This window comes from Pipistrellus kuhlii, unplaced genomic scaffold, assembly GCF_014108245.1.
Source record: "Pipistrellus kuhlii isolate mPipKuh1 unplaced genomic scaffold, mPipKuh1.p scaffold_m20_p_3, whole genome shotgun sequence".
Classification (NCBI taxonomy): Eukaryota; Metazoa; Chordata; class Mammalia; order Chiroptera; family Vespertilionidae; genus Pipistrellus; species Pipistrellus kuhlii.
Genome location: NW_023425529.1, coordinates 134,227,774 through 134,237,811, shown reverse-complemented (window position 1 = coordinate 134,237,811; position 10,038 = coordinate 134,227,774).

Sequence of the window (10,038 nt, the reverse complement as noted above, 5' to 3'; positions counted from 1 at the left end):
AAGGAGCCTTCCTCTTTGGGTTTCAGAAGAAACATGGTCAAACCAACACCTTGATTTTGGACTTCCTGCCTATAGAACCGTGAGAGAATAAATGTTTGTTGTTTTCAGTCACCCAGTTTGAGGTACTTCGTTAGGGCAGCCCTAGGAAACTAACCTCAGGGGAGAAGGTAATTACATTTGCTAAGACTTCCAATGTGCCAGGCACTGGGATAAGGGCATTCATAGTCCTGCTTCTTTTTATCCTCCCGGGAGGTAAGCATTGTTATGATAACTGAGGCTAAGAAATTGCTCAAGGACTTGTAATTAGTAGGCAGCAAGCCTGGGGTTTCAAACCAAAGCCAGCTCCTCTCACCACAACACAGCTCTCAGTCCCCCCTGGGTGGTGGTAATGGAATTGATGGTGAACCTGGGAAGTTTTCAATTTGAGGTCACCATGGGAATTTGGTTTGAGACTTCACTTCTTAATAATTACAGTGCTCACCAGCCTCTCCTCTGTGCATTTGAAATTGTCATCCTCTGCTCTGTTACACTAGATTGAAAAATCTCTATTCTGCAGATTACAATTTCTCACATCTGTTTCTACCCATCTCTCTCGGTTTTAGAATCTCCTGAATCAGTTCCTAGCCTGGGGAAGGACACATTTCAGGAAATGTCTAGGAAAAGAAAGTTTTGATTTGAGAAACACAATGGTGAACTATTATTATAATGGGCCTAGTAGCTTTGTCATTCTTTGTACTAACACCCAAATTTTTAAAGGTCCTATTATAGTTGTAGGAAAGTCTAATCTGGAATGGAAAAACATAGAGGCATCAGCCTCATTATCTTCATAAAAAAATCAGTTGTTTATTGCGTTGAGCCTTGTTCCTTTCTGGAAATGGTTCGAAGCAAGTTAAACAGGCGTGACCTTCCTTTGTGTATGTATTTCAGTTATTTAATATACTTTAATTCCACAAATAGTTTAAAGTGCACTAAAAAAAGTAAATACACAATAAACTAATGCTATGTGAGTTTTAAAAACAATAAGTACAAGGGGGTAAAAACTATTTTAGTAGATATCAGGATAAGAAGAAAATACAAAATGCTCACATGCTAAGTGGACCTGATCAGAAGAGAGAAACCATAGTCCTTTGAATATTAGAAAGGTTACTATAAAGAATTATTAAAGATAACAGGGGGTTGAAGCAATAAGAGGTTGCCTGGGAAGAAGTAAAGAGAACTCTACAGAATATCAGAACAGCTGAGAAAAAAACAAAGAGGGTTGAGCTGGAGCAGGAAGGACCGACCCTCTAGAGCTGAGATCCAGATCTCATTGGGGAGGGTGCAGTGGCAGCTGACTGGATAGCAGAGAAATCACTGAAATGCTGTGCTGTGAGAATTATCTAGAGATGCTTTGTGAAAATTAAAAATGCTAGAACATATTCCTTCTGTAGAGAGCATGATTAAGCTCACAATAAGAAACGGACCCTCTGGTCACTAGCCAGTGGTTAGGAGCAGTGCAGCCAGCTTGCCTGGGCTTGAGCTTGGGTCTGTCCCTTCCTTGCTGTGTGACCCTGGCTGAGGTACCCAGGCTGCCCATCTGTAAAGTGGGGATATCGGCATTTACTTGATGCAATTGCCATAAGGATTTGTGAACTCTTGGAATGTACCTAACACTAAATCAGCACTAGCCACATAAATATCAGACCAACGTTCCCAGATTAATGAGAGCTGCTGAGGTTTTTAGCTCTGTTCCTGCCAGCATGTGTGCTGGGGAAGAATCAACTGCTGACTTCTTCCTCTTGACTCCTCTAAGAAAGATGTCCTACTTGAGAAAATGCACAAATGTCGGCATGTGGAGCAGGGTCATGCTAATAATAAGCAAGGGCATTCGTAGTCACTTAGATAGATACAAACTCTGTGGAGTAAATGTAAAGTCATATATCTTTGTTGACTTGCCTGTAGTGTGCAAAGCCTTATGTGAGATTCTATGTGGACTCCAAGAAGTCTAACAAAGCATCTAGGCCATCAAGGATGTTAGTAGTTGACTGGGAAGTAATGATATCATTGTAATAAACCCAGTTACTAGTAACTGGGAACGAGAAAAGGAAAGGCCAAATGTTATAGACATTCATTTGCACACCTTTCCCAGGAAGCTGCAGTTTAACACTCCCCAGGAAACCACCGGACCAGACAGAGGGAGAATAGACGTATGCCCAGTAAGATCTGGTGAAGGCACTTGTCTGTCGGTCACACCTGGAAACAGGCCATTGGCCAGAGTTGGTGTGGCCATTGCAAGGGCAAGAGAAGAACTGAGATACTTAAGCTTCTAAACAAAGGAGTTCTCTCTCTTGCCTCTTGCACTCCTGGCTGTGGGACTCTGATGCTCCTGCATCTGCCCACTTGACCCAGAGCCATGTGGACTCCACACAATGGGCTGATGACTGCAACTAGCCTGATGCCATACTGGACCAGGCTCACCATGGAACTGGACACTGGTTTTGCTTCTAGTTCTACTGAATTCCCAGCTGCACACTTTCCAGGATGGATTAAGGGAAATGGGACTTTTCGAGATATCAGTGAGGAAAAGGATTCCCAACCCCACTGGTGGATACTCCACTTTCTCAATCACAATAAAATGTATTTATGCATAAATAAGTAAGTAAATAAATAAATAACAAAAGATACAAATAAAAGTTTGAGACAATGATAGAAGGTATGTCACATGGTACACGATCATCTGATAAATGGATTATGAAGACAATGGCTGCCACTGGAGTCTGAAGAAGAGAACAATTTTTTCCTATTGGGGTTAAGAAGGGCAATAGATGTGGGCTCAGAGCTATGTGTTTAAGGAAATAGGCTTTGGGTAGGCAGAGTGCATTGCGAATGGCCCTGCAGGAATATGATATGAGCAACAATGCTCAATGTGAAAGCATATGGCGGATCTCAGAACGGGAAGCAGGAGCCAACCAGCGTGGTTGTAGTAATGCAGAGAGTTTTGGAAGTGAAGTGGAGAAATGCTAAAAAGGCAGATTGGATTCTGTTGTGAAAAACTGAATGGTACAGTTTGCTCTTTTTTCCTGAAGGCAGGGAGGTATTTTTGTTACCCTTGGGGATATTTGAGTCTACATAATTGGCCTTTCTTATTCTCTTAGCAAAGATAAAACCCAGTTCCTAGGCAGCACAGCTTTCTCTGAAGCATTGCTTTGGGCCGCAGAAGTGGTAGAGCATTTTGGTGTCAGCAGTGTCCTCCAAGGATCGTGTTCCATTCTTTTTGGCTGCCCGATATTTGTAAGTAGAACCTATAAATGTTGTGCCCATGATTGGAGAAATCCTCAACTAAGAACTACCAGTTAGGTACCCAGCATCCCTCCAGTTAGGACACAGGTGTGTGATGTAGACCCCACCAACCACACTTTGAATTGGAGGCTGGTGAAGCCCCCGATGGTGTGAGCTCCACTTGGACTGGTATAGTGGTAAGAGCACCCAGGTTCTGGAGATCCTGTGGGAGAGGCCTGGTGCACCCCGCTGGCAGCGTTTGTTGTGTGGGCTGAGCTCTCCGTAACCACTGTACTGATTAAGTACGATTTGGGGAATTTTTTTGGCTGCTTAGCTCCCAAACTTATAGATGCCTTATCTAAAGATCACGTGCACTAATTTCCTTTAATAAAACTTTATTCTGCCTAAGCTATTAGGAAATGGTTTTGAATTACCTAAAAGTAAACTAACACAGCAAGGTGCTCAGGGGTTAGAGGGGGATAGGCACTCTGAGCATCTTGTCATCACTGTAGGGAACACCCACATTTTTTAAACACCCCATGCCCTCCCTGTCCCCCTTTCCCTGACCTTCTGAACAATTTATAGACTTAGGTGCCTTGACAATAAATCAGCTTAGGTGTTTCTAGACCTATTGGTGCCTCGAATCAGTTGTCTTGCTACCTTCATAGCATGAGTGACCAGTGTCTCCACATTAATGTGTCATATTATTGGATGTACTTGATGCAATGTCTTGAACACAGAGTGTGTGAAACTCAGTGCTCTTAATGATTTGGAACTTCTAGTGTGTAAAAGTAATAGAGTAGACAGATGTGCAGGAAGAATGACAAAGCATCTGCAGTCATTCAGTGTCAGTGCCTAAAGTAGAGTGGAAAGTGAGAAGGGTCTCATGATTAAGGGTCTCATGTTGGGTTCTGGCCGTGTGACTCAATTGGTTGGAGTGTCGACCTGTGTACTGGGGTTGCAGGTGTGATCCCTGGTCTGAGTGCTTATGGGGGGCAACTGATCTCTCTCTCTCTCTCTCTCTCTCTCTCTCTCTCTCTCTCTCTCTCTCTCTCTCTCTCTTTATTTCAAACCAATAAACATATCCTCAGGTGAGAGTTAAAAAAAAAAAGAAGAAACTCATGTAAGGTGGAAGCATGAGCAAAAGGAGACTAGAAGGAATTTGGTACCAAAAGGGCTCAGGTGTGCCTCCTGCTCCGCTCCTTCCAGTATCCTCTTTGTTGTGAGCACAGAACTCATGCCCCCAGAGACGCCAGCCCACCCGGAACCCTTGTGCCAAGCTTCTCACTCTGGTTTTCTTTGTCATTCCACTGACCTGGCAGAAGTCTTTGTGGGAAAGAAATGCCATCGGCCTATTTTCATTAAAACAAGTGTACTTTTATTTTTAAACAGAGAAATCTCAGTCAAGAGGGCCAAAGGTCAGGGCCATTGGCTGGGGTCTAAGAAGCTTCTCATTCTGGGCTTTATGGCCTTTTGTGGGAATGGCTGCTCTGAGAGGAAGCTCCTTAGTGTAGTCCGAGAAATTGCCCTAAGCAGACTTTGGGAAGAAGACAATTAGAGAAAGCCCTCTAACCAGCCCACCAGCTAAATGACTGGGCTAGGAGAAGCTGGTAGCCTACGGTCTTCATTAAAGATCTGGAGGCAGAGAGGTGGATGTAAGGCATAAGGACACATGGTCACATGGAGTACTATCCTTATTTAGTTTGACTGCCTTTCCCCCTTCACCCAATTTATTGTTCACTGTTCATTATAAACCCGAAATGTATGTGTACCTCTCATGCAGAGGAGTTTGACCTCTCTTTCTCTTTCTCCTTACAGTCAGACTTGTTGGGACTCATCTTTCTTGCCCACATTTACTTATTTAGGTATTTCTTAAAGAAAGAAAACTTCCTATCTGAGTGAGCTTCTAATATCAGCGATTAGAATATGTCTTTCAAGCCCCATTACAAGATAGATTGATAGGTAGATAGATAAAAAACAAAAAACAAAAATTCAATAGGTACTATGATAGAAATACCTATTGGTTAGTGTGAGCCATAAAGGAGGGCATGCTAGACTTTAACTGGAGGTGGGTAGTGGGATATACTATTGTATAATAGAAGCAGAAATCCCAGCTGGGATCCTACTTGTTGCTGTTGACTGGGGCAGAAAGTGGGAAGCAATGGACTGGGCAGTAGGGGCTGGAGAAGAATGGAAGTGGAAGAACTAAGGAAGGCAGCAATATCAAAAATCATTGCAATCATGAGAGATGATGCTTGGATAGTACTTATTATGTGCTAGACACCATTCTATTTTCCATGTAACTCAGTGAATCTGAACAACAGGAGGGCAACTAGCCTCACTTTCCAGATGAAGAGAATGAGGCACAGCGTGAGTGGCCAAGAAGCTTGTCAAGGTTGCAGTGGGAGCAAGAGTCAAGGTTGGGACTTAGGCTGGCTCCAGAGGGTGTGCCCTTCTCCACTCCTCTCCCCTTACACTCTAGGATCACGTGGCAGGACTGGTAACTGTTTGGATGTAGGTATTAGAGAGAAGGAATAGTCAGAGTTCCTCATCTTAGCAACTGGCTCACTAATTTTCTTATTTAACCTAAAATGCAGATACAGCAACATCATTACTGTAATGTAAAAGAGAACATTCAATATTTGTGGAAAGTCTGCGTCATTTATTTTAGCAGATGCTATCAATGACATGTGTTATTTATCTGTTGCACTACCATATACAGGGAAATGATGGGCATTTCTGCATTTAACTCTCACGCAGTTCTCAATGCCCCCATCCCATACAGCTCATAACTGACAGCCTCCCCCACCCCCGTGAATTGTAATGAAATGTCCTCACTAAAGGGCATCATCTTTTCCTGCAATTAAAAACAGAAGAAAGGTATGTGAGTCAAAACAGCTAATTCTTATTCTTTTCCAGGTCTCATCTCTCTGAGCTGTGGAATAAAATACTGAAAATGACGAGAGATGGTTGAAATAGGAGTCTGTGGATTGATTTCTGTGTCCTGTTTCTAAAGCAAGCTAGAAAATGTTTCTATTAAAGTAGATTTTCCTTTTCAGAAACAAGCTTTCTAGAAGATTGTAAGCTATTGACATACAATTACTTAAAATGTAGAATTATTTTAAAAGTAAAAGAAAATAGTTCCAATTTATAAATTTCCTAAGCTATTCATTTAAAGCCTCATTCCTTTTGCCTGAAAGTACTTAGCAAACCATGAACGAAATAAAAGGACTATTCTAAATGTAAGAAGGATTCAGATCAACAGCTATTGGTCTGGGATGTGTGATATGTTTTTATTTTATTTTATTTTTTATTTTTTAAAAATATATATTTTATTGATTTTTTACAGAGAGGAAGGGAGAGAGATAGAGCGCCAGAAACATTGATAAGAGAAACATCGACCAGCCGCCTAAGTACATGCCCTTGACCGGAATCGAACCCGGGACCTTTCAGTCCGCAGACCAACGCTCTACCACTGAGCCAAACCAGTTTCGGCAGGGATGTGTGATGTACTGCTCTAGTAAAAAACATAAACTATGTGTTTTCTTTATTTACAATCATGTAAGTCTGATTGCTTTAGAAGCTAAAGATAATTTTGGACTCTTGTAGGAAACCTGGGGGGATGTCCCGACCCGCGGGACAACAACGGGGGCACGCAGGAACCACCTAAGAGAATGAATCAAACAAGGAACGCGAAAGAATGGAGGCAAGACAAGGTTCTGATCAAGCCTCAGTTTTATTCTCTGAAATGGCTGTATTTATACAGCAGAGACAAAGGGGGGCAGGGCCGCCCATGCAGGGGGGTCTTTGGTATGGCAACACAGGATTGACTAATTGCCAGAGGCGGTGTGACATTCCAAGGTGCAATATTCAAAGGCTGGGCTATCTAGGGGGGGAGGATCAGGAAGGGGAAGAGGCAGGAAGACAGGAGATGCTAAACCCCAGGTTAATCTTATCTTCTGGCCAAGCCCTCAGGGCACCACACAACCTCTGCTAGAAGGAACTTAATTCTATTTCCTTAACACTGAGTTGCTTGCCTCAACTCTGCTAGCTCCCAACATCTCCTCCCTTTGTCTTAATTGAAGGTGGGCCTTAACCGATTGGGGGAGTAGTGACCTGGTTCCTCCCGTGGGCTTCCCAGGCCCACCAGTGTTAGTGGCTCTTGGTATCTTTTGGGGAGGAGAGGCAGAGCCGATTGGATTTGTATTGATACCAACCTCTATGCAAACCAGGTATGCTCACAGGGAAATCCAGAGGGGGTCGAAATTTTCCCGTGACCTTCCCTTGGGAAGAGGGGGTCGGAAAATTTTTTGGACCTTCCCTTGCAATGCTTTGCTCTGCACCCATATCGGTACCCATACCTTTCTCCTTAGTGGGGAGTAGGTAAGCATTCCTCTGGTCATCATGCTGTCCCCGCAGGGAGGGAGCGATGGTAAAGTTCATAATCTTGCTCATGATCAGCTACGGCTAAACGGTGGTAATGTACCTGGATGGGTTTGGCCAAGATGCTGTCAATGTGTTGTTTTACAAAATCTGTTAACCTCCGAAAAGCCCAGGGGCCAAAGGATAGGATTAATAAGAAACCTATGAGGGGGCCCAGGATGGGGAGAAGGTAGGGGAGAAGTCCGTTTAGTCCGCTCCAGAGAGAGTTCTCGAACAGTTCTTTCCGCCGCTTTCTTGTCTCGGTCGATTCCGGACTTGTTGGCGTAGAAACAGCAACGTTCCTGTAGGACTAAGCATATCCCTCCCTGCTCTGCTCTGAGTAAGTCTAACCTTCTCCTATTTTGTAGAACAACTTCAGCTAAGGAGTAAATTTGATCTTGGAGATCATTAATGATACTAGAGAGAGCTAGGACATCATTGATTACTTGATTAGATAACTTAGTATAAGAATGTACAGCCACTCCTAGCCCCGCATTATTACTGAATCTGATAAAACTCTTTTCTGGTTTATGCTTCCTTCCACCTAGCTGACTCGGTGGAGGCTATTGTACAGGAGGCCTGATGCCTTTGCCTGCTGTACGATCTGCATCACAATTTAAAAATTTTTAAAGTATAAAAAGTATGACTGAGCCTCTCTTGAGGTGACACATAATATCTGTCTCCTTTTTTGTTTTTAAAGTGATCTTAAGCATACTAATGGCTCTTTCTACCACTGAGTGACATTTATTTTGCCAGATTTGATTAGGGTTAAGTCCTCGGGGATTTATCCCTAAAGTTGGTATAGGAAGTTGGATAATATACTGAGGACATTGTTTCTAATAAAATATGGAAATTGCCATTCTCAAATAATATTTTAGAGACTGAAAGTTAAATGAAAAGTTCCAATAATTTTTGCTATATTTACCATATAAGTACTATTACTATAGACTGATGGGCTCTGTAAAGTAAAATCCGTTAAGGCATAAATAAGAGCTTGTATTTCTATTGAAGTATAAGAGGTTTGAAGGACTTTTGCTCCTCTGCTGTAGTATATCTAGCCTTTCTAGAACTGGATCTATCTGTAAAAATGGTTAATACCTGAGATAAAAAATTTCTTTTACTGTGGTAGTTAATACTATTCTCTGTGTTAGATTAGTAAATTAAGCCCCTAAGCTAGGGTTCCTGGTAGAATATAAAATATTAAGTATTTTGACTTCTATGTAGAAGGGTGTGTACACCGATCTTCCTTGCCTTTGGTCCTGGGCAACCTGTAGCAATGCACAGGTGCTGACTGCTATCATGGTAAGGTATCTTTACTTTAAAGATAAAGCAAATTTACTTTTGAATTCATAAGCCACAAATGTTGCCTTGCCTTTAGCTTAATTAAAATGTAGGCGGCCATATACAGTTAGGATTCAATTATTTATAAAACATTGGCTTCTCATGTAACTTAATTTATATGACATTGATTATATTGTAAAAGCTAATTTATAAAGTAACTTAAGTAGGTATTTTTAGTTTAAAAAAATAATGGCAAAGATTTTATTGGTCTGATCCAAAGGCATGGCTTTTGTCTTTAAGGCTTTCCATGCAATTTTAAGTATTAGATCTGTTTTAAAAAGTAAGGCATTGAAATTTTAACATGGAAAAAAAAAACATCAAACAAATATCTATATATGATTTAAATATTTTAATACCTACTATTATCTTAAGACAATTAGATTTAGACTAGTTTTTGTATAGAAAAAATTTTTGGTGGAGATCACAGAATTAATTCTCTTTTTAATTAGATCAATAATAAGCAACTTATTTTGATTTCCTAATTATTAGAGGAAATGTTTTTATTTTCTTAAAAATAAGTTTTTATGCTTCAAGTACCTAATCACTACAACTCTACAATTTCTCCTAATTTAATTTGAACTTTGAATTTATAAAACTGGCAAGTCAAATATATTTTAGTAGTTCTTAGATTAATAATACTTTCATGTTAATCAGCTTAACAATAACCCACAAACTTCGGACCAACTAACACTTTACATTCCTAAGAAAAATACAAGACATCAATTCTGTCCTCTAGGTTTGTTATGAGGCAAATTTGAACTTTAATTTTTATTTGCCAGTGGCTCTGGAACACATTCTTTAAGATGGCTACTGGCAGGACACTATCTTAACTGTCTGCTGGGGGAAGGGCCTTTACCCTTTCTTCCCTCAACAAAGGATGTAGCCAGTTATCTGGACTACTTAGATCTTTAAAGTATTTACTTTGGATAAATTCTATGACAGAGACAAATTTACTTATTTTCTTGAAGGCCTTAAAAGTTAACTTTTTAAAAAGGCTCACTAGCATTTTGAAAACTA